The sequence below is a fragment of the Mustelus asterias genome, chromosome 30 (genome assembly GCF_964213995.1).
Source record: "Mustelus asterias chromosome 30, sMusAst1.hap1.1, whole genome shotgun sequence".
NCBI classification, from domain to species: Eukaryota; Metazoa; Chordata; class Chondrichthyes; order Carcharhiniformes; family Triakidae; genus Mustelus; species Mustelus asterias.
In genome coordinates, this window is record NC_135830.1 from 5,853,094 (window position 1) to 5,878,181 (window position 25,088).

Genomic DNA, 25,088 nt, shown 5'->3' on the forward strand with positions numbered 1-25,088 from the left:
TAAACTTATTCCAGGACCGGCTGGTGTTCAGCGGCTGAGAGACCTGAATCTGTAAAAAAGGGGTCCGACCAATCAACAAACAGTGGTAGGTAGTTGGTTAAGAAGTTAAAAAGCGTTCTGAGGCATTGCTTAACCTATCGTCAATTTGTGATAAGAACTGTGAGGGACTTGTGACCCGATATTTGGTGAAGTGATGGTATTCTCCAAGTAGCACTGGTCTGAAAAGCAGATCTCTGAGAGTAGATTCTAACAGTTATAATCCTATCCACGCATGGCCAGTGAAAAACCAGAGCTCGAGTGGGGACCGGACAGGTCTCTTACCTGCCATTTGGAAACTAAGAACAAGAAGCTTATCGCTAAAATGATTAGAGAATAGAAACAACGTTTCGATTGTGGGTGACACTTTGTAAGAAGCTCATCCAGACTCAAAACATTGACTCTATTCTCTCTCCAAAGATGCTGCCAGACCTGTTGAGATCTTCCAGCATTTTCTGTTTTCGTTTCAGATTCCAGCATCCACAGTATTTTACTTTTATGATAATTTGATTCGGTCTGATTGGAATCCCCACGACCCTCCCGCAAAACAGAGGGAGTGGTGGCAAAGGGAGAAAAGATAAGGATGATAAAGTCTGGGTTCTGATTCTCGGGCCCATGTAGAATTAACAAAATGAGTGAACCAGTTTATAAAGAACAGAAGTTAATCATCCCTCACAATAACTGATCAACTTAAAATAATTAGGTTGATGAATATAACAAAAAAAATAATGTATGCAGTTGAACATCAAGTTTGTTTTGTTGTTAGGGAAGTTTTTTAAACTTGTAAGAAGGAACTCGCATACTGTTAAAGGTTTAGACGGGGAAGAGTTTGTAAAATGTGTTCAGGAGAATTTTCTGCATCAGTATATAGAGGTGCCAACTAGAGAGGATGCGATATTGGATCTCCTATTGGGAAATGAGTTAGGGCAGGTGATGGATGTGAGTGTGAGGGAACACTTTGGATCCAGTGATCATAATGCCATTAGTTTCAACCTGATCGTGGATAAGGATAGATCTGGTCCTCGGGTTGAAGTTCTGAACTGGAAAAAGGCCAAATTTGATGAAATGAGAAGGGATCTGGGAAGTGTGGATTGGCACAGGCTGTTCTCTGGTAAGGATGTAAATGGAAAGTGGGAGGCCTTCAAAGGAGAAATTTTGAGAGTGCAGAGTTTGTATGTTCCTGTCAGGATTAAAGGCAAAGTACATAGGAATAAGGAACCTTGGTTCTCGAGGGAGATTGTAACACTGATTAAGAGGAAGAGAGAGTTGTATGAAATGTACAGGCAGCAAGGAACAGATCAGATGCTCGAGGAGTATAAAAAGTGCAAGAAGCTACTTAAGAGGGAAATCAGGAGGGCTAAAAGAAGACATGAGGTTGCTTTGGCAGACAGAGTGAAGGAAATCCAAAGAGCTTCTATAGGTATGTTAGGAGCAAAAGGATAGGGATAAAATTGGTCCTCTTGAAGACCAGAGTGGTAGACTGTGTATGGAACCAAAAGAGATGGGGGAGATACTAAATGGTTTTTTTGCATCCGTATTTACTGAGGAAACGGGCATGGAGTCTACGGAAATAGGGCAAACTGGTAGGGAGGTCATGGAACCTTTACAGATTAAAGGGGAGGAAGTGCTTGCTGTCTTGAGGCAAATCAGAGTGGATAAATCCCCAGGACCGGACAGGGTATTCCCACGGACCTTGAGGGAAGCTAGTGTTGAACTTGCAGGGGCCCTGGCAGACATATTTAAAATGTCAGTATTCACGGGGGAGGTGCCGGATGATTGGAGGGTGGCTCATGTTGTTCCGTTGTTTAAAAAAGGTTCCAAAAGAAATCCGGGAAATTATAGGCCAGTAAGTTTGACGTCGGTGGGCAAATTATTGGAAGGTGTGATAAGGGATAGGATCTACAAATATTTGGATAGACAGGGACTTATTAGGGAGAGTCAACATGGCTTTGTGCGTGGTAGGTCATGTTTGACCAATCTATTAGAGTTTTTCGAGGAGGTTACCAGGAAAGTGGATGAAGGGAAGGTGGTGGATGTTGTCTACCTGGATTTCAGCAAGGCCTTTGACAAGGTCCCTCATGGGAGGTTAGTTAGGAAGGTTCAGTCGCTAGGTATACATGGGGAGGTAGTAAATTGGATTAGACACTGGCTCAATGGAAGAACGTGATGTGGAGATGCCAGCTCAATGGAAGAAGCCAGAGAGTGGTTGTGGAGAATTGCTTCTCTGAGTGGAGGCCTGTGACTAGTGGTGTGCCGCAGGGATCGGTGTTGGGTCCATTGTTGTTTGTCATCTATATCAATGATCTGGATGATAATGTGGTAAATTGGATCAGCAAGTTTGCTGATGATACAAAGATTGGAGGTGTAGTGGACAGTAAGGAAGGTTTTCAAAGCTTGCAGAGGGATTTGGACCAACTAGAAAAATGGGCTGAAAAATGGCAAATGGAATTTAACGCAGACAAGTGTGAGATATTGCACATTGGAAGGACAAACCAAAGTAGAACGTACAGGGTAAATGGTAGGACTCTGAAGAGTGCAGTTGAACAGAGGGATCTGGGAATACAGGTACAGAATTCCCTAAAAGTGTCGTCAAGGGTGGATAGGGTCGTAAAGAGTGCCTTTGGTACATTGGCCTTTATAAATCGGAGTATCGAGTATAAAAGTTGGAGTGTTATGGTAAGGTTATACAAGGCATTGGTGCGGCCGAATTTGGAGTATTGTGTACAGTTTTGGTCACCTAGTTACAGGAAGGACTGAAAGAGTGCAGAGAAGGTTCACAAGGATGTTGCCGGGACTTGAGAAGCTGAGTTACAGAAAGAGATTGAATGGGTTGGGACTTTATTCCCTGGAGCGTAGAAGATTGAGGGGAGATTTGATAGAGGTGTATAAGATTTTGACGGGTATAGATAGAGTGAATGCAAGCAGGCTTTTTCCGCTGAGGCGAGGGGAGAAAAAAACCAGAGGGCATGGGTTAAGGGTGAAAGAAAAGTTTAAAGGGAATATTAGGGGGGGGCTTCTTCCCGCAGAGAGTGGTGGCAGTGTGGAATGAGCTGCCGGATAAAGTGGTAAATTTAACATTTAACTTTTAACATTCAAGAAAAACTTGGACGGGCTCATGGATGAGAGGGGTGTGGAGGGATATGGTCCAAGTGCAGGTCAGTGGGACTAGGCAAAAAATGGTTCGGCACAGACAAGAAGGGCCAAAAGGCCTGTTTCTGAGCTGTGATTTTCTATGGTTGTTAAAGTGATGTAATTGTGTGCCAAGTTTTTGCTGCTCACTCTCCACCCCTTTAGGTTCTGTAGAAAAGTTAACCCTTTCAGCAGACAGTTCATTTGTTTTTAAATCACCCGAAAACTCATGTCTATTTTAGTTCATAATTGAAGATTTATGGGAATTGGCTAAGATGGGCTTTCAGCATTTTTAAAGTATAAAAAAGTGGTCTTGAGAAGCCAACTTGGTAGAGAGAGGTGGAGGGAGATATGTTTACAGAGAGGTGTGGAGAGCTGTTGGTTTTACAAGTTATCCACGTTTTCGGAGCCGTCACTTCATGTCCTGGTCTGAGAGGGATGGAGAGAAGTCTGTTCAATTGTTAAAGTTAAACTTTCTCTATTAACTGTTAATCGACACTTTGCTTTTTATCTTTCTGTCTTGTTACATTTTTAATGGTTAACAAACTTTCTGATTTCACCATTTAAAGCTTTCTTTCTTGCCACATGGTTAAGTCACTGGAACCTGGTGTGATTTACGATTGGGGAGGTTATTGTAAACAAGAGAACCCCCATAAATCTTCATTCACATAAATCAAAGTTCTTACAAATGGAATGTTATCCTTTATTATGAAAGAAATTGAACATAGAAGTAAAGATGTTCTGCTTCAGTTAGTAAGAAGTTTAACAACACCAGGTTAAAGTCCAACAGGTTTATTTGGTAGCAAAAGCCACACAAGCTTTCGAGGCTCTGAGCCCCTTCTTCAGGTGAGTGGGAATTCTGTTCACAAACAGAACTTATAAGACACAGACTCAATTTACATGAATAATGGTTGGAATGCGAATACTTACAACTAATCCAGTCTTTAAGAAACAAAACAATGGGAGTGGAGAGAGCATCAAGACAGGCTAAAAAGATGTGTATTGTCTCCAGACAAGACAGCCAGTGAAACTCTGCAGGTCCACGCAACTGTGGGAGTTACAAATAGTGTGACATAAATTCTGATTCTAGGATCGCATGATAAAGACTCAGGAGGAAAAAAGCAGAAATATTTATGTGAAATAGTGTGACATAAACCCAATATCCCGGTTGAATATCCAGAACGGATTACTGCAAAGAAGTGTACCGACAACTCAACAACGAGGAACACTACAGACAGTTACCTGCAGATCCGACCAAAGAACACACCCGTCAACTCAACACTCTGATCAAGACCTTTGATCCGGACCTTCAGAACACCCTCCGTGCTCTCATCCCACGTACTCCCCGCGTTGGAGATCTCTACTGCCTCCCGAAGATACACAAGGCAAACACACCCGGCCGTCCCATCGTATCGGGCAATGGGACCCTGTGCGAGAACCTCTCCGGCTATGTCGAGGGCATCCTGAAACCCATTGTACAAAGAACCCCCAGCTTTTGTCGCGACACGACGGACTTCCTACAGAAACTCGGCACACATGGAGCAGTTGAACCAGGAGCGCTCCTCGTCACAATGGATGTCTCAGCACTCTACACCAGCATCCCCCACGACGATGGCATTGCTGCAACGGCCTCAGTGCTCAGCGCCAACAACTGCCAGTTTCCAGATGCAATTTTACATCTCATCCGCTTCATCCTGGACCACAATATCTTCACCTTCAACAACCAGTTCTTCATCCAGACACACGGAACAGCCATGGGGACCAAATTTGCACCTCAATATGCCAACATCTTCATGCACAGGTTCGAACAAGACTTCTTCACCGCACGGGACCTTCAACCGGTGCTATACACTAGATACATCGATGACATTTTCTTCCTTTGGACTCATGGTGAACAATCACTGAAACAACTCTATGATGACATCAACAAGTTCCATCCCACCATCAGGCTCACCATAGACTACTCTCCGGAATCGGTTGCATTCTTGGACACACGCATCTCCATTAAGGACGGTCACCTCAGCACCTCACTGTACCGCAAGCCCACGGATAACCTCACGATGCTCCACTTCTCCAGCTTCCACCCTAAACACGTTAAAGAAGCCATTCCCTACGGACAAGCCCTCCGAATACACAGGATCTGCTCGGATGAGGAGGATCGCAACAGACACCTCCAGACGCTGAAAGATGCCCTCATAAGAACAGGATATGGCGCTAGACTCATTGATCAACAGTTCCAACGCGCCACAGCGAAAAACCGCACCGACCTCCTCAGAAGACAAACACGGGACACAGTGGACAGAGTACCCTTCGTTGTCCAGTACTTCCCCGGAGCGGAGAAGCTACGGCATCTCCTCCGGAGCCTTCAACATGTCATTGATGAAGACGAACATCTCGCCAAGGCCATCCCCACACCCCCACTTCTTGCCTTCAAACAACCGCACAACCTCAAACAGACCATTGTCCGCAGCAAACTACCCAGCCTTCAGGAGAACAGTGACCAAGACACCACACAACCCTGCCACAGCAACCTCTGCAAGACGTGCCGGATCATCGACACAGATGCCATCATCTCACGTGAGAACACCATCCACCAGGTACACGGTACATACTCTTGCAACTCGGCCAACGTTGTCTACCTGATACGCTGCAAGAAAGGATGTCCCGAGGCATGGTACATTGGGGAAACTATGCAGACGCTGCGACAACGGATGAATGAACACCGCTCGACAATCACCAGGCAAGACTGTTCTCTTCCTGTTGGGGAGCACTTCAGCGGTCACGGGCATTCGGCCTCTGATATTCGGGTAAGCGTTCTCCAAGGCGGCCTTCGCGACACACGACAGCGCAGAGTCGCGGAGCAGAAACTGATAGCCAAGTTCCGCACACACAAGGACGGCCTCAACCGGGATATTGGGTTTATGTCACACTATTTCACATAAATATTTCTGCTTTTTTCCTCCTGAGTCTTTATCATGCGATCCTAGAATCAGAATTTATGTCACACTATTTGTAACTCCCACAGTTGCGTGGACCTGCAGAGTTTCACTGGCTGTCTTGTCTGGAGACAATACACATCTTTTTAGCCTGTCTTGATGCTCTCTCCACTCCCATTGTTTTGTTTCTTAAAGACTGGATTAGTTGTAAGTATTCGCATTCCAACCATTATTCATGTAAATTGAGTCTGTGTCTTATAAGTTCTGTTTGTGAACAGAATTCCCACTCACCTGAAGAAGGGGCTCAGAGCCTCGAAAGCTTGTGTGGCTTTTGCTACCAAATAAACCTGTTGGACTTTAACCTGGTGTTGTTAAACTTCTTACTGTGTTTACCCCAGTCCAACGCCGGCATCTCCACATCATGACTGCTTCAGTTATACAGGGCATTGCTGAGACTGCATCTTGAACACTGGGTGCGGCTTTGTCTCCTATTTAAGAAATGATACAAATGCATTGAAAGTGGTTCAGAGGAGGTTTAATAGATTGCTTCCCAATTCTTGACCCTCACGGGATGAATTTTGTCTGATTTTCTTTGTTTTCAGCTCTGATAAAGGGTCATCCTGACTCCAAATGTTGCCTCCATTCTCTCTTTACAGATGCTGTCAGACTTGCTGAGATTGTCCAGCATTTCCTGTGTCTGTTTCAGATTCCAGCAACAGCAGAATTTTGCCTTCATACCAATTCTTTTGGATAAGGACATCAAAAGTATTGGGTGTAGAACGAGAATGTGGAACTCAACACAAAAAGATCAGCCATGACCTAAATAAATGCTGGAGCAGACTCAAAGGGCCAAATGGCTACTTCTGCTCTGATGTTGAATGTTGGTCACAAATTCCTGAGGATTGTGTAACAAGGCTGGAAGATTCGCCTTGCTTGTGTTAGTGGGAAAATGTCCAGGAGAACCATCACTGTGAAGGACAGTTCTGGGATTAAAGGTTGCCAGACTGGAAAAGGAAATAAACACTCGGGGAGTGAAGAATCGCTTTGGACTGGTTTTTGGAGAATTTTGGAGACAGAGTAAAATATAATTGTTCAGTGGGATATTTGATTGTGTTAAGAGTAAAAGGGCAAAGTTCAATTTTACAGTTTAAGGGCAATGTTCCCTACAAAGAACAGTATTTAGTCATTGTTGCTTCCAGTTTGTTGGAATAAATGTCAAAAAACTTGAAGTTTTGTCATGTGATTCTTTAATTTATTCACTGGGTTTAAATTCACTTTTTTAATTATTGAATGTCACAGAAATTCTAACAGTTCATTTAAAGCCACAAGTTTTGATTTCCCATTTGAGCCTGGGGCACCTTTCTGTCTCTCTATTGCTCGTGTCAATGACAGCCAGGTGACGGAGCTGAGGGCTGAATTTAGCTGAGAATAATGGGGCCTACGCCCCAGTTGGGAAACTGCCATGGGCGTCGCACTAATAGAGAGACAGGAAGGTGCTGGAGGATTGAGTGGGAAATGGGCCTCCAACCAATTGTTATATCGGTCACTCAGAGCTAAAGAGAAACCTGTCTCTTTAAATACATAAACAGGGAAGAGGCTGCAATGAAATCTGCCCTTCTAACCTGCACAGAAGCAGGAGGCTGAGATTGACAGGCTGCAGGAGGAGTCCATTCAGCCCATTGTGCCTCTGCTATCTCTTTGAAAGGACTCTGATTCATCCAACTGCTCTGTTCTTTCCCCACAGCCTGCAAATTCTTCCCTTTCAAGTCTTTAACGTTTGGAAAGATTCTATTGAATCTGCTTTCAGGCAGATCAGAACACCTCGCTGTGTCAAAAATATAAAATATAATCTCATCTCCCCCTCTGGCTCCTTTGCCAATTACCTTAGAGGGACTCACTTTCTGTTAAAGAGCCTGCCAACCCCTCTCACCCACTTTCCCTAAAGTGCATTAATATAATCAGAAAAAAATCCAGAAAAATCAAATATTTTTACTGATAAAAGTTTATTAATGAAACAGAACATGGTTAAACAAACAGAAAATGACTTGAGGATCAAAGACGACCAGAGTAAAAGGAGTTCACAATGCTCTGGACACAAATGGTTTCTCTTTAATTCATCTGTAGCCTGTTCCCTGCCCTCTTTGTGGAACACCTCCGCTCAGTCCACAAGCATGACCCTGACCTTCCGCTTGCTTGCCATTAGAATTCACCACCTTGCTCTCACGCTCACATTTCTGTCCTCGGCCTGCTGCAATGTTCCGGAGAAGCCCAACACAAGCTGGACGAACAGCCCCTCATCTTCCGATGAGGCACTTTACAGCCTTCTGGACTCAACATCGAATTCAACAACTTCACACCCTGAATTCTCTCCTCCATTTTGATGGGTTTTTTTGCTGAGTCAGCCTGCATCTTGTTTTCGTGTTTTTTTGCTTCCAGACAGAGCTGTCATTTATTCTGCCATTAACACTTACTCTGGACCAATGATTTGTTTCTTTACCAAAAACATTACCTCTCCCTTTGCCTTTTGTTACAGCATATTTTTGTCATTTAATCTCACCCACCCTCTAACCAATCCCTGACTTTCCCTTTTGTTCTACCTGCCCCTCCCCCCTTTCTCAGCAGCATCAAACCCATCACATTTCTCCCTCGCTTTCGTTCTCAAGTAGAGTTACATTGGACATAAAAGGTTATCTCTGTTTCTCTCTCCAGAGATGCTACCAGACTGGCTGTGATTTTCTCGTTTTTTCTGTATTTATTTTAGATCGACCAGTAGTCGTAGGAAAAAACACTATTTATGATCAAGGATAAAATAAATGTCCTTCATTAGTTTTGTGGATCATTTCAGTGGAAATGTGCTCTCCCAGGTTCAAAGAGCATCAGCCCACTGGAGGCAAAGTTGTGAGACTGGCCAGTCCAGCAGCAAGAAACCCTCCGACCCTCCCACTTCACCAACTGTCCGAATGAACATGGTTCAGTCCTGGATGTGACTAACAGCAGCAATAACAGCAGAATCCAACCCCTGTCATCACTTGTGAACTCACTGGTGTCTCTGTAGGTGGGATAACTGAGTGAATGCATTCCCACACACACAGCAGGTGAATGGCCTCTCCCCGGTGTGAACTCGCTGGTGTACCCGCAGTGTGAACGATGTTTTAAATCTCTTTGAGCAGTGAGAGCAGCTGAACGCTCTCTCCTCAGTGTGAATGCGCTGGTGGGACACCAGTTCTCCAGAGCTTTCGAAGCCACTTCCACAGTCAGAACATTTAAAGGATCTATCCTGCGTGTGAGTGACATTGTGTCTCAGCAGGCTGGATAACTGAATGTATCCCTTCCCACACCCGGAGCAGGTGAATGGCCTCTCCCCGGTGTGAACTGCCTGGTGTTTCCGCAGGTTGTATGACATTCTAAATCTCTTTGTGCAGACAGAGCAGCTGAACGGTCTCTCAGTGTGAATGCGCTGGTGGATCATCAGTTCCCGAGAGCTTTTGAAGCCACTCCCACAGTCAGAACATTTAAAGGGTCTCACATTGGTGTGCGTGAACTTGTGTCTCAGCAGGTGGGATGAATGAATGAATCCCTTCCCACACACAGAGCAGGTGAACGGTTTCTCCCCGGTGTGAATTCGCTGGTGCGTTAGCAGGTCGGATGAATTTCTAAACCTCTTTGTGCAGTGAGAGCAGCTGAACGGTCTCTCCTCAGTGTGACTGCGCTGGTGGGACTTCAGATCTCCAGCGAGTTTGAAGCTGTTCCCACAGTTGGAGCATTTAAAGGGTCTCTCATTGCTGTGAGTGACTTTGTGTGCGCGCAGACTGGATAAATGAGTGAATTCCTTCTCACACACAGAGCAGGTAAATGGTCTCTCACCAGTGTGAATTCGTTGGTGTATCCGCAGTTTGGATGACATTTTAAACCTCTTTGTGCAGTGAGAGCAGCTGAATGATCTCTCCTCAGTGTGAATGCGCTGGTGGGATACCAGTTCACCAGAGCTTTTGAATCTGCTCCCACAATCAGAGCATTTAACGGGTCTCTCCTGGGTGTGAGTGACTTTGTGTGCACATAGGCTGGATAAATGAGCGAATCCCTTCCCACAGTCAGAGCACCTGAATGGCCTCTCCCCTGTGTGAACTCGTTGGTGTCTCTGCAGATTAGGTAAGTGAGTGAATCGCTTCCCACACACAAAGCAGGTGAATGGCCTCTCCCCAGTGTGACTGCGTTGATAAATTTCCAGCTGAGATGGGGATATGAATCCCTTCCCACAGTCTCCACATTTCCACGGTTTCTCCATGGTGCTGATGTCCTTGTAACTCTCCAGGTTAAACAATCAGTTAAATCTCACACAGAACACACGTTCAGTCTCTCCCCGCTGTGAATGCTGCAATGTATTTTCAGGCTGTGTAACTGGTTAAAGCTCTTTCCACAGTCATTACACTGGAATGCGCTCACTTGGGTGTGGGCATGTTTCAGTGCTTTTCCACTCTCACTCATGCTTAAAATCTTTTGAAGATGACAGAACAGAGATTCAAAGGTAGATGATATTCAGGTTCTATCAAATTGAGTGACTTTGTCAGTTCTTGACATGACGTTTGGCTTGAGATTTTTGACTGTAAATCCTCACCTCCTGATAGCCTGTAATATAAATTTACGATACATCACAGTTAGTATAAGATAGAAATTCAGAACACATCATTTTAGTTTGTATAACGCATTCTTTCCTCGCTTATTCCCCAAAAGCTGTAAATCTCCATCCCACACACTCTCCCTCCATTCTCACTCTGCTGTATCTAATATTCACCCTCCCAATTCTCCTGAAGGTGCTGATTCAGGCTGATTGACAGATCCATGCTCACTGCTTCCTGTCCTGGACACAGAGAGCTGAAAATCTCCATGCGGCTGCCAGACAAATATATGTCTAAACGACTGAACTAAAAATGTATAGAATATACAGACTGGATTCACTTCCTTTCCCTTCAGTTGCTGCAAGTCAGCAATTTTCCCCCAGAATGAGAAAAGAAATGGAAAGGAGGAAACATTGATTTCCTCCCAGATGTTGCCCAGAGGAGGAAGTTTCACTCTGAAGCTCATTGGCCAACTTCCGCATTGTGACATCACAACGGAGCCCTGCCTGAATCAGCCAATAGGAATCACTCTGCTCCGCGGTGACGTCTCTGGGTTCCAGTGCGCAGGCTCGGGCGCGCAAACCTGGGAGCCCCGCCCCCACCCATTGTTCCCCTCCCCCTGCACCTCATCGAGCCAAGGTTTCCAGGCAACCGGCTGGCGGCTCCGGCCAGAGCGAGAAGCCGCTCGGTGATCTCCCCCTCCCCCCTCTCTCTCCGGCGGCTGCTGCTCCAAAAAGAGATCGAGAGCGACCGCTGGCGGCAGCCGCACTGCGCCTGCTCCGGACAGCTGGTCTCAGCAGCGCTCTCTGCGCCTGCTCCGGACAGCTCGGCTCAGCAGCGCTCTCTGCGCCTGCTCCGGACAGCTCGGCTCAGCAGCGCTCTCTGCGCCTGCTCCGGACAGCTCGGCTCAGCAGCGCTCTCTGCGCCTGCTCCGGACAGCTCGGCTCAGCAGCGCTCTCTGCGCCTGCGTGCTGGGCTGCCAGCTGAGGGAGTGGGGGAGGGGACTTTGCAAAATCTTCCCATCATTTTCTTCCAAGTCCCGCAGTTTGATTTGAAACAGAACAGCTTCTGTTTGTAGCTTCACCACAGACTCAAACATCACACACAAACTCAAACTTCACCACAGACTCAAACTTCACCACAGACTCAAACTTCACACACAGACTCAAACTTCACACACAAACTCAAACTTCACCACAGACTCAAACTTCACCACAGACTCAAACTTCACACACAGACTCAAACTTCACCACAGACTCAAACTTCACCACAGACTCAAACTTCACCACAGACTCAAACTTCACCACAGACTCAAACTTCACCACAGACTCAAACTTCACACACAGACTCAAACTTCACCACAGACCCAAACACCACACACAGACTCAAACTTCACACACAGACTCAAACTTCACCACAGACTCAAACTTCACACACAGACTCAAACTTCACACACAGACTCAAACTTCACCACAGACTCAAACTTCACACGCAGACTCAAACTTCACCACAGACTCAAACTTCACCACAGACTCAAACTTCACACACAGACTCAAACTTCACACACAGACTCAAACTTCACACACAGACTCAAACTTCACCACAGACTCAAACTTCACACACAGACTCAAACTTCACCACAGACTCAAACTTCACCACAGACTCAAACTTCACCACAGACTCAAACTTCACACACAGACTCAAACTTCACACACAGACTCAAACTTCACCACAGACTCAAACTTCACCACAGACTCAAACTTCACACACAGACTCAAACTTCACCACAGACTCAAACTTCACCACAGACTCAAACTTCACCACAGACTCAAACTTCACACACAGACTCAAACTTCACACACAGACTCAAACTTCACACATAGACTCAAACTTCACCACAGACTCAAACTTCACACACAGACTCCAACTTCACCACAGACTCAAACTTCACCACAGACTCAAACTTCACCACAGACTCAAACTTCACACACAGACTCAAACTTCACACACAGACTCAAACTTCACCACAGACTCAAACTTCACACACAGACTCAAACTTCACCACAGACTCAAACTTCACACACAGACTCAAACTTCATCCTCTGGACAACATCTGCCCCTGGGAATTACAGAGACAGAGAAATTCTCTGGAACTGGAATTAGAGCTAAATATAGTGAGGGGAAAATGTTTGTGATTTTGTGGAACCTGTTTTTATTGTCTGAGTTTTTAAAGTGTAATTTATCTTGTCTATTCAAATACCGTTTCTCTCTTTGCATGATTTAGTGATGCTGATTTTAGATAAATTTCTGAAGTAAAAGTTTTTAAAATGTGAAACGGTGTCCTTTAATATTCCATTGGACTTTTCTGGAAATATGTTTACTTTTTAGGTTAATAACGACAGACATATGTCTTGTGTTGATAGAAGGTACATCTTGGTATATTTTTGTTTCAGTAATAAGATTCATGTATTGTTAGTTTTATTCTTGTTACATAATATAAAATCACAGAATCCCGACAGTACAGAAGGATGCCATTCAGCCCATCGAGCCTGCACTGACAACAATCCCACCCAAGCCCTATCCCCGTCACCCCAAATATTTACCATGCAAATTCCCCTGGAACTAGGGTCAATTTAGCATGGCCAATCAACCCAACCCGTACATCTTTGGAGTGTGGGGGTAAACCGGAGCACCCGGAGGAAACCCATGCAGACACGTGGAGAATGTGCAAACTCCACACAGACAGTGACCCAAACCAGGAATCAAACCCGGGTCCCTGGAGCTGTGAGGCCACAGTGCTAACCACTGTGCTACCGTGCTGCCCTGCATATGTAGCTTTGTTATACATTTCCAGTCAAAGTGACATTCCAGTTCAGAAGGAATCAATTTGAAATCTTGAGTCCATGTCAACTGTTTTTTGGAGAAATTCACTCAGTCCCATTCACCCTCTCTATCCCCTTAACCCTGCATATTAACTTCCTCATTGTCCATTTGATCTTATTTTGAACGCATTCGCCTTCACTTCCACCATCCTTACCGACCTCTTGCTGTCTAAATAAAGGTTTCTCAAATCCCCCTCCCACCATCTGTCTCATTAAGAAATGCTATACTGTCTACCACACATTTTTAGTCCAGTTATATGACCACAGAAATGAGACTTGTCCATCCTGAATTTCTATCCTGTACTGACAGTGATGATTTTTGTAAACCTCTTTTCAGAATAACAGAGGAGGAGGATTTACAGATTGAAATCTCAAAGCAAATATCAAGAATAATTGTTTGATTATTGGGACCAGAATATCATCGGCATTTGAGTCCAGGAGAAATGTTTCTCTCTTCTATCTGCTTCATAAGATTTTGAACATTGGTGTGACTGGAAAAGCAACGAGACACATGCAGCTAGACATTATACAGCCTGAAAGAACATCACCGTTTACAAAGGAGAGATGGTACACAAAGTCTGTGTGTGGACAACTCAGGAACCTAGAGAGACACAAAGACACTCACAACATGGAAAAACTGTGGAGACTGTGGAAAGGGATTCAGATTCCCGTCGGAGCTGGAAATTCACACTGGGGAGAGACTGTTCACTTCCACTAAATGTGCAAAGGGATTTACTAATTCATCCGACTTAATGACACACCAGTGAGTTCACACAGGGGAGAGGCCGTTCACCTGCTTAGAGTGTGGGAAGGAGTTCTCTTGGTCCTCCAATCTCCGGATACACCAGCGAATTCACAGTGGGGAGAGGCCATTTACCTGCTCTGAGTGTGAAATGAGTTTCAGTCGGTTATCTCAGTTGCAGACGCACCAGCAAGTTCACACTAGGGAGAGGCCATTCACCTGCTCTGAGTGTGGAAAGGGATTCTCTCTCTCTTACAACCTACAGATACACTACGGCGAGACCGTTCATCTGCTCTGAGTGGGAAAGCATTCACTACTTCATCTGACCTGCTGAGACACGAGCGAGTTCACACAGGGGAGAGGCCATTCAGCTGTCTAGAGTGTGAGATGAGATTTAATCGATTATCTCACTTGCAGACACACCAGCGAGTTCACAACAGGGAGAGGCTGTTCAACTGAGTGAGAAAGCATTCATTGATTCAGCCAACCTTCTGACACACCCATGTCTTCATGCTGGGGAGAGGCCATTCACTGGGTCTGTGCAGGATGGCATTCACTCAGTTATCCAATCTGTTCAGATACCAGCGAGTCCACAAGTGATGACAGGGACTGGATTCTGCTGTTATTGCTGCTGTTATTCACATCCAGAACTGAACCATGTTCACTCTGACAGTTTTATTTTTATTCAGTGTGGGACATGGGTGTCGCTGGTCAGCATTTATTGCCCACCTCTCGTTGCCCTTGAGAGGGCAGTTGAGTGTCAGTCACATTGCTGTGGCTCTAGAGTCATCGTCGGCCAGACCAGGTAAGGATGGCAGATTTCCTTCCCTAAAGGACATTAGTGAACCAGATGGGTTTTCCGGTAGGCGTGGCCCATGTTTGTTTAAAAAGTCAAAACTGGAAGGGTAAGAACTGTAAAAGGGCAGCTGGACTGTTCCTCTTTGAGTCACAGTGAGACATTTCTAATTAAACACACAGAGGGAATTCCCTAAGTTTTGACATGTTCATTCAAAAAGATTGCAAATAATTTGATTCAGAAAAAACAACCATGGGTTATTTGATTATTGTGGATACTGAAAACTCAATAGTTTCATGGTCATCAGTAGATTCTTAATTCTAGATATTTTTTATTGAAGTCAAATTCCACCATCTGTCATGGTGGGATTTGAACCTGGGTGCCCAGAACATTAGCTGAGTTTCTTGATTAATAGTCTAGCGATAGTACCACTGGGCCATCGCCTCCCCAAAGTGGGACGGTCGGAGGGTTTCTTTCTGCTGGACTGACCGGTCTCATGACTTTGCTTCCAGTGGGCTGATGCTCTTTGAGCTGCTCCGCCATTCAATATGATCATGGCTGTTATTAATATGTGCAGCAAATTGTAATATTCTAAATAGGATATTCAGATGGTGATACATTTTCATTTCTTCCTGAGGAAGAGGTTTGTGTCTATCTGATCATTCATGTTTTAGAAATAAATTTTTAGTTTGAGAATTAGTATTTTTTAACGAAAGATAAATGAAAAACCTGGGTTGAGAATCTGACAAAAACACCTGAGGGAACTCGCAGTCTCAAGGCGTGGCCCATGTTTGTTTAAAAAGTCAAAACTGGAAGGGCAAGAACTGTAAAAGGGCAGCTGGACTGTTCCTCTTTGAGTCACAGTGAGACATTTCTAATTAAATACACAGAGGGAATTCCCTAAGTTTTGACATGTTCATTCAAAAAGATTGCAAATAATTTGATTCAGAAAAAACAACCATGGGTTATTTGATTATTGTGGATACTGAAAATTACATTTCTGGATTGTGAAAAGCAGCTGGAAGTAGCACAATTAAGGCAAGATTTGGGACATTTAGATCTTTACTGACCAGAATGTAGCAACGAATGCTGTAAAAAGGGGGCTGGGCTCAGCTTCTTCAGCTGGAGATCTGGAGACATTGGGTCGGACACTTAATGTCCTGTCTTTATTAGTGAGGTGACTTCTTCTCGCAGACTCAGGGTTACATGTTTGGTTTTGAAACTACAAGTTAATTAATTTAAACATCTATTGGATACGCTAACTGGTCTCCGTTACCATGGAGCTAAGTGATTCAGAGTGGAACCTTGGTTGGAATTCTGGGTGTTTCTCACAGAAACCAGGCAGTCTGCAGTGAGCTTGCAAGCCGTCAGCTGTGGGACCAGAAGCTGTGAACCAGCTGTGGGAGCGGGAGCTGTGAGCTGTGAGCCAGCTGTGGAAGTGGGAGCTGTGAGCTGTGAGCCGTGAGCCAGCTGTGGAAGTGGGAGCGGGAACTGTGAACCAGCTGTGGAAGTGGGAGCTGTGAGCCAGCTGTGGGAGCGGGAGCTGTGAGCCGTGAGCCAGCTGTGGGAGCGGGAGCTGTGAGCTGTGAGCCAGCTGTGGGAGTGGGAGCTGTGAGCCAGCTGTGGGAGTGGGAGCTGTGAGCCAGCTGTGGGAGCGGTAGCTATGAGCCAGCTGTGGGAGTGGGAGCTGTGAGCCGTGAGCCAGCTGTGGGAGCGGGAGCTGTGAGCCAGCTGTGGGAGCGGAAGCTGTGAACCAGCTGTGGGCGCGGGAGCTGTGAACCAGCTGTGGGAGCGGGAGCTGTGGGAGCAGGAGCTGTGAACCAGCTGTGGGAGCGGAAGCTGTGAACCAGCTGTGGGAGCGGGAGCTGTGAGCCAGCTGTGGGAGCGGGAGCTGTGAGCCATGAGCCAGCTGTGGGAGCGGGAGCTGTGAGCCAGCTGTGGGAGCGGAAGCTGTGAACCAGCTGTGGGACCGGGAGCTGTGAACCAGCTGTGGGAGCGGGAGCTGTGAACCAGCTGTGGGAGCGGGAGCTGTGAACCAGCTGTGGGAGCGGGAGCTGTGAACCAGCTGTGGGACCAGGAGCTGTGAACCAGCTGTGGGACCGGGAGCTGTGAACCAGCTGTGGGACCGGGAGCTGTGAACCAGCTGTGGAAGCGGGAGCTGTGAACCAGCTGTGGAAGCGGGAGCTGTGAACCAGCTGTGGGACCGGGAGCTGTGAACCAACTGTGGGACCGGGAGCTGTGAACCAGCTGTGGGACCAGAAGCCGAGGAGGTCATTAGGAATCATGGGTGTTCCCAATGTTTAAATCCCCCAACAAGAAGGCAATGAAGTCCATGCTTGAATTGAGGAGTCCATGTTTTGAGTAAATTTTGAAATCTCAAAGGAAAGTTGGAGAGTTGTTTAGTCGAAAGCTAATAGAAGGATCCTCATGAAATCTTGGAGTCTGGAGAATAGCTGGAATACTGAGGAGAATTAAAGTGAATTCTGGGAGCTTTAACATACCTTTGGGATTGTCTCAGGAACAGAAGTGAATGAACATTCAAGATATTAAGTATAAGGGCACTCTTGTCGAGGAGTAAGGGTTTAAAAAGTACAAAAAAGAAAAAATGCTGCAAAATCTCAGCAAGTCTGGCAGCATCTGTAGAGAGTGAAAACAGAGTTCATGTTTTGAGTTAGAACTGAGTTTACAGCATAAATCTTTACAAAATATAATTAATTGAGCTGGTTTTTAATATTCTGTTTATATTCAGTGAAGTTTGATTTTGTTTAAAAACCTGGAATCTTGTGATGGGTGTTTGGATTTCTCACTGAACGTTAATGTTCTCGACCCGAATTATAACAACACACACAATATTTCAAAACAATTTGGAAAATAAAACCATGATGGTCTTTATTTTGTACAAAGTATTACATTATAAGACACCCCTCATCGAGGATCTACAATAATTTCTCAGCTTGAGCAGCAGTGAAACAATCAGATAAATGAATAAAAATTGTACTAATTGTCATCCCTTCTGAATCAGGAGGACTATCCCCAGCACAGAGGGTCATTTGGAATTTTTCCCACAGACCAATTAACAGGGATTATACTCTCCAACCATCTCTGAAGTGAATTCTTTATATGAATCGTCCAGGCCAGTGCAGTTATCAACTTGCAGTTTGGCTGATCAGCTCAGATTTTCTGCAGCAATTCATCGATCACCGTGTGATTCCTTTCACAGAGTCCATCACTGAAAGGACTTTCAGCTGCTGTGTTCCTGACCAGAATGTTCATGTTTTCACCCGTCTCAAAACTCATCATTCAGAAACTGAGCTGGTGCCACAGCTCCAGCCCCAAGGGCCAAGGGAAGGTTCACTGTTGGGATGTGATGGCATCCTCCAATAATTTTTATACATTGTACACTTTGTCTTTTGTATGAGTCTCGTATACTCTTCATCAACTGCTCCTGCATCTTGAAGCAGGGCTTTTAATCTTTGGCAAGTAGTGTGAACAAATTGTCTGTGTAGTTTTAATATAATTTGCATCTTTCCCTTCTGATTTTTATCAAAGCTATCATTATTCCTTCTCAAACATTCAGATTGGAAACGTCAGGTATTTTTAAACATTCTCTGTTACCACGTTATAATCCTGACCGCCTTATGGTGAAGGAGAAAACTTGGTATAGATTTATTCACAGAGTGAAACATTACAGGTATATAACTCCTAATACCATTCCATGCTCTGTCAGTAAGTGTCTATATGTGCTCATGTAAACATCTAATCAATGTCCACTGCTTGTATATATTTAACCCCAAATTATACAATTAACACCCACAGGCAGAGTATTTAAAAGGTCTCTAATCGGTGTGACTGCCATAATATCTCAGCAGGTTGGATGACTCAGTGAATCCTTTCCTACACTCAGAGCAGGTGAACAGCCTCTCTCCTCCGTGTGAACTTGCTTGTGTTTCCGCAGGCTGGAAGAATCAGCAAATCCCTTCCCACATTCAGAGCAGGTGAAAGGCTTCTCCCCGGTGTGAACTCGACGGTGTGTCCGCAGACTGGACGACTCAGTGAATCCTTTCCCACACACACAGCAGGTGAATGGCCTCTCCCCGGTGTGAACTTGCCGGTGTTTCCAGAGGCTGGAGGAATCAGTGAATCCTTTCCCACACTCAGTGCAGGTGAACAGGCTCGCCAGAGTGAATTCGCTGGTGTGTCAGCAGACTAGTGGACCTAGTAAATCCCTTCCCACACACAGAGCAGGGGAATGGCCTCTCTCCAGTGTGAACTGCCTGGTGTCGCAGCAAGGTTAATAACTGAGTGAATTCCTTCCCACACACGGAGCAGGTGAATGACCTCTCCCCAGTGTGAACTGCCTGGTGGTTCTGCAGGATAGATGATGCACTGAATCCCTTCCCACACACGGTGCAGGTGAACGGCCTCTCCCCGGTGTGGACTCGTTGATGCATCAGCAGGTGGGCTGACCGAGTGAATCCTTTCCCACAGACTGAGCAGGTGAATGGTCTCTCCCCAGTGTGAACTCGCTCGTGCTTCCGCAGGGTGGATGAATCACTGAATCTCTTCCCACACACAGAGCAGGAGAAAGGCCTCTCCCCGGTGTGAACTTGCTTGTGCTTCCGCAGGCTGGATAAATCGCTGAATCTCTTCTCACACACAGAGCAGGAGAATGACCTCTCCCCAGTGTGAACGCGCTTGTGTGTCAGAAAGTTGGATGAATGAGTGAATCCCTTCCCACACTCGGAGCAGGTGAATGGCCTCTCTCCAGTGTGAATCCGCCAATGAATCTGTAGCACTGATAAGTATTTGAATCCCTTCCCACAGTCAGAACAGGTGAATGGCCTCTCCTCAGTGTGAACCCGTTTGTGTTTCAATAAGTTGGATGAATTACTGAATCCCCTCCCACATTTGAAACAGATGAATGGTTTCTCCCCTGTGTGACTCCGTCGATGAATCTCCAGCTCTGATGGGTATCTGAATTTCTTCCCACAGTCCCCACATTTCCACAGTTTCTCCATGACGTAGGTGTCCTTGTGTCTCTCCAGGTTCGATGATCAGTTGAAGCCTCGTTCACACACACACAACACGTGTACTGTTTCTCCTCACTGTGAATGGTGTGATATTCTTTCAGGCTGTGTAACTGGTTAAAGCTCTTTCCAGAGTCAGTTCACTGAAGCACTCACTCGGCTGTGTGTGTCTCGGTGCTTTTCCAGTTACGCCATTGCTTTATATCTTTTGGGATTTATGTCTGCAAATCGCCTCCTGATATTCTGTAAAAGAAGTTCATGAAAGTTGTCATTTGGTGCAGAATAGAAATTCAAAACCAAAAATTCTAGTTTCTATGGAATCTTCTTTCCTCTATAATTCCTCAAAAATCCATCCAGACACATTGGCTGAAATTTTACTGGCACGTCTGCCTCGGAATTGGGGCAGGTGAGGTTTGCAGAATGGCATTCTCCGACGGGATCCTACGAGCCTCGGGTTGGCGTGCTGGTAAAATTCCAGCAATTTTCGCCATTTTCATTCTGTTGTCCCAAATATCAGCCAAACAATGTGGATGTGGAAGATGTGGAAGTGTTGGAAAGGGTGCAAAGGGGATTTACCAGGATGTTGCCTGGTATGGTGGGAAAATCGTATGAGGAAAGGCTGAGGGGCTTGAGGTTGTTTTCGTTAGAGAGAAGAAGGTTAAGAGGTGACTTAATAGAGGCACACAAGATGATCAGAGGATTAGATAGGGTGGATAGTGAGAGCCTTTTTCCACGGATGGTGTTGGCTAGCATGAGGGGACATAGCTTTAAATTGAGGGGTGAGAGATATAGGACAGACGTTAGAGGTAGGTTCTTTACTCAGAGAGTAGTAAGGGCATGGAATGCCCTGCCTGCAGCAGTGGTGGACTCGTCAACATTGAGAGCGTTCAAGTGGTTATTGGATAAACATATGGATGATATTGGAATAGTGTAGATTAGAGGGGCTTTAGATTGGTACCACTGGTCGGCGCAACATCGAGGGCCGAAGGGCCTGTACTGCGCTGTAATGTTCTATGTTCTAATTATAAGAACTTAAGAACTAGGAGCAGGAGTAGGCCACTGAACCTCTCGAGCTGCTCTGCCATTCAATAAGATCATGGCTGATCTTTTCATGGACTTAGCTCCACTTACCCACCCGCTCACCATAACCCTTAATTCATTTACTGTTTTAAAAAAATGATAGTGAAGGGAATGATTCATTCTAATCGACAGCTTCAAATATACGTGAAAATCTTAACACGCAGTCCGCTGAAATATATATTATATCTCATGTGAATATATATAACTGGGTTAAAGTCCAACAGCTTTGTTTGGTATCATGAACTTTCGGAGCACTGCTTCTTCATCAGGTGAGACACATGATGAAGGAGCAGCGCTCCGAAAACTGGTGATTCCAAATGAACCTGTTGGATTTTAATCTGGTGTGGTGAGACTTCTTACTGTGCCCACCCCAGTCCAACACCAGCATCTCCACATCATGTATATAACTGGATGAAAAATGTGTGCTCTACCATACTCTATTTTTTAATTAGCAATACAGCTTCAGGGGACATTATTTAGAAAGCGATAATCTGCTTCTCTGCCTAAGACGATCGTGGAAGCAGTGGTAACTTATTTCAAAACGAAACAGGTGGATATTTGAAGCAAATAAACTTCCACAAGTACAGTTATTTAGGGAGGAATGGAGCTGACTAGATTGCTCGATGAAGCATTGGGAAGGACTGGAATTGCTGAATCTTTTCGCAAGGGCCCTAAAGATATCAGTACTATATTAAAATGTAGAAATAACAGTAAACATTTTTACAGAACCATAAATAATATGTCTAATATGTACCACAACAACACCAGGTATATCTGTGTGCTATATTAATTTACTGTCCCCTTAAATGTCAGCCATCCACTGGGGAAACCACCCCTATACTTGTGAACATTAGGAAAGAGACCATCCTTTTAGCCAGACAAATAAATGTGTCAAGCTGGAGGAGCAAAGGATGTCAATGTCTTTAAGACGGAGATAGACCTGGGCAAACCTTTCCAGAGTCTGCAGCCTCCCTGGATTCACTTCCTTTCCCTTCAGTTGCTGCAAGTCCCCAATTTCCCCCAGAATGAGAAAAGAAATGGAAAGTGTTTTACTCACAGATGTTGGACAGGGGAGAAATTTGTAATGTGTGAAGCTCAATCTTCAGAAAGAGGGAAGCAGCCGCTTGACCAGCTCCACGTTCAGACAATCAGGATGACCCGCGCAGCCATTGGCACAAAACCCGCCACTGATTGGCTGGATGATCAGGGTTCTTCCGGTCCTCCAGCTCTTGCCATTGGTCAATGAAGACAATAGGCAGCGAAACCCGAGCCCACGTGGGGCCGGAGACACTTTGACCTCCGAACGCGTGGAGCTGTTGTCCAATCCGCAATGTTGTCTTTTTCCTCCAATGGGAGACTGAGCGTTGGGAACGTCTACGCTAGAATCAGCCAATAGGAATCGGTCTGCTCTGCCATGACGTCGTGGGGTTCCAGTGCGCAGGCCCAGGCGCGCGGACACGCCCCCTCCCATTGTTTCCATTCCCCCTGTGCTTCCTCGAGCCAAGGTTTCCAGGCAACCGGCTCCGGCCAGAGCGAGAAGCCGCTCGGTGATCTCCCCCCTCCCCCCTCTCTCTGCGGCGGCTGCTGCTTCAAAAAGAGATCGAGAGCGACCGCTGGCGGCAGCCGCACTGCGCCTGCTCCGGACAGCTCGGCTCAGCAGCGCTCTCTGCGCCTGCTCCGGACAGCTCGGCTCAGCAGCGCTCTCTGCGCCTGCGTGCTGGGCTGCCAGCTGAGGGAGTGGGGGAGGGGACTTTGCAAAATCTTCCCATCATTTTCTTCCAAGTCCCGCAGTTTGATTTGAAACAGAACAGCTTCTGTTTGTAGCTTCACCACAGACTCAAACTTCACACACAGACTCAAACTTCACACAGACTCAAACTTCACACACAGACTCAAACTTCACCACAGACTCAAACTTCACACACAGACTCAAACTTCACCACAGACTCAAACTTCACCACAGACTCAAACTTCACACACAGACTCAAACTTCACCACAGACTCAAACTTCACACACAGACTCAAACTTCACCACAGACTCAAACTTCACACACAGACTCAAACTTCACCACAGACTCAAACTTCACCACAGACTCAAACTTCACACACAGACTCAAACTTCACCACAGACTCAAACTTCACACACAGACTCAAACCTCCTCCTCTGGGCAACATCTGTGAGGAAAACACTTTCTTTCTCCCTCTGGGAAATACAGAGAGTTGTGGGACTCTGGAACTGGAATTAGAGCCAAATATGGTGAGGGGGAAAATGTTTGTGATTTTGTGGAACCTGTTTTATTGTCTGAGATATTTAAAGACAAATTTATCCTGTCTATTCAAATACTGTTTGTCTGTTAATGCATGATTCATTGATGTTGATTTTAATTTGATTATTGCAAGATTTATTAGAAGGTGAAATCTTTCTCTTTGCTTTATTGCACTGGGTTTGTCTGGGAATGTTAATTTTAAGGTTATTGTACTCATAAGGATCATAACAACATTGATACATCTGGAGTTATTATAAGAACATAAGAACTAGGAGCAGGAGTGGGCCATCTGGCCCCTCGAGCCTGCTCCGCCATTCAATAAGATCGTGGCTGATTTTTTTGTGGGCTCAGCTCCACATACCCGCCCGCTCCCCATAACCCTTAATTCCTTTACCGTTCAAAAATGTATCTATCCTTGCCTTAAAAACATTCAATGAGGTAGCCTCAACTGCTTCACTGGGCAGGGAATTACACAGATTCACAACCCTTTGTGTGAAGAAGTTCCTCCTCAACTCAGTTGAGTGATAGAAGATCAGCCCTCATTCTTCGAAACTTTGAGAGAATAGAGGCCCAGTCTCCTCCTAGGAAACTCCCATCCTTCCAGGGATTTGTCAAATGAACCCTTGCTCCACTCCCTCTATTGCAAGTGTACTCGTTGGAATTTAGAAGGCTGAGGGGGGATCTTATAGAGACCTATAAGATAATGAAGGGGCTGGATAGGGTAGAGGTGGAGAGATTCTTTCCACTTAGAAAGGAAGCTAGAACTAGAGGGCACAGCCTCAAAATAAAGGGGGGGTCAGTTCAGGACAGAGTTGAGGAGGAACTTCTTCTCTCAAAGGGTGGTGAATCTCTGGAATTCTCTGCCCACTGAAGTGGTGGAGGCTACCTCGTTGACTATGTTTAAATCACGGATAGATGGATTCCTGATCGGTAAGGGAATTAGGGGTTATGGGGATCAGGTGGGTAAGTGGAACTGATCCACTTCAGGTCAGCCATGATCTTATTGAATGGTGGGGCAGGCTCGAGGGGCTAGATGGCCTACTCCTGCTCCTATTTCTTATGTTCTTATGTATCCTTCCTTTAGTAAGGAGACAAAAGCTCCACACAATACTCCAGGTAATGCAGCAAGAGCGTGGGACAGTTATTTACAGCTTTCGGGGAACAAGATAGAAAATAATGCTTCATAGAAATTAACGACTGTCAATTGTAGATTCTATCCTTAACTGACGGTGATGAAATTTGTAAACCTCTTTTACAGGATCTTCAAAGGGGGAGAATTTGCAGACACAAAATTGAAATCAAGCATCAAGTGAAGAATTGACAGAGTCACTCAATTATCAGGCTCTGAATATCATTAGCCTTTGAATCTAGAAGGAGAAATGTCTTTCTGTTCTCTTTGCTTCAGAAAGTTTTAAACATCAGTGTGACTGGAAAAGCAGCAAGACACAAACATCTGGGTGAGACTGTTCCAGTGACAGTTACATAGCTTGAAAGACCATCACCATTTACACCAGGAAGAGATTGTACAGACGCTTTGTGTGGCCACCTCGGCTGAACAACAAACCTGGAGACAGGGA

General features: G+C 45.4%; 1 pseudogene; it reads right to left on the minus strand.

The window, feature by feature from the left end:
- Positions 1–18,973: 18,973 nt before the first annotated feature.
- On the minus strand, positions 18,974–20,155 carry LOC144480717 (uncharacterized; annotated as a pseudogene).
- Between the last annotated feature and the right edge of the window lie 4,933 nt (positions 20,156–25,088).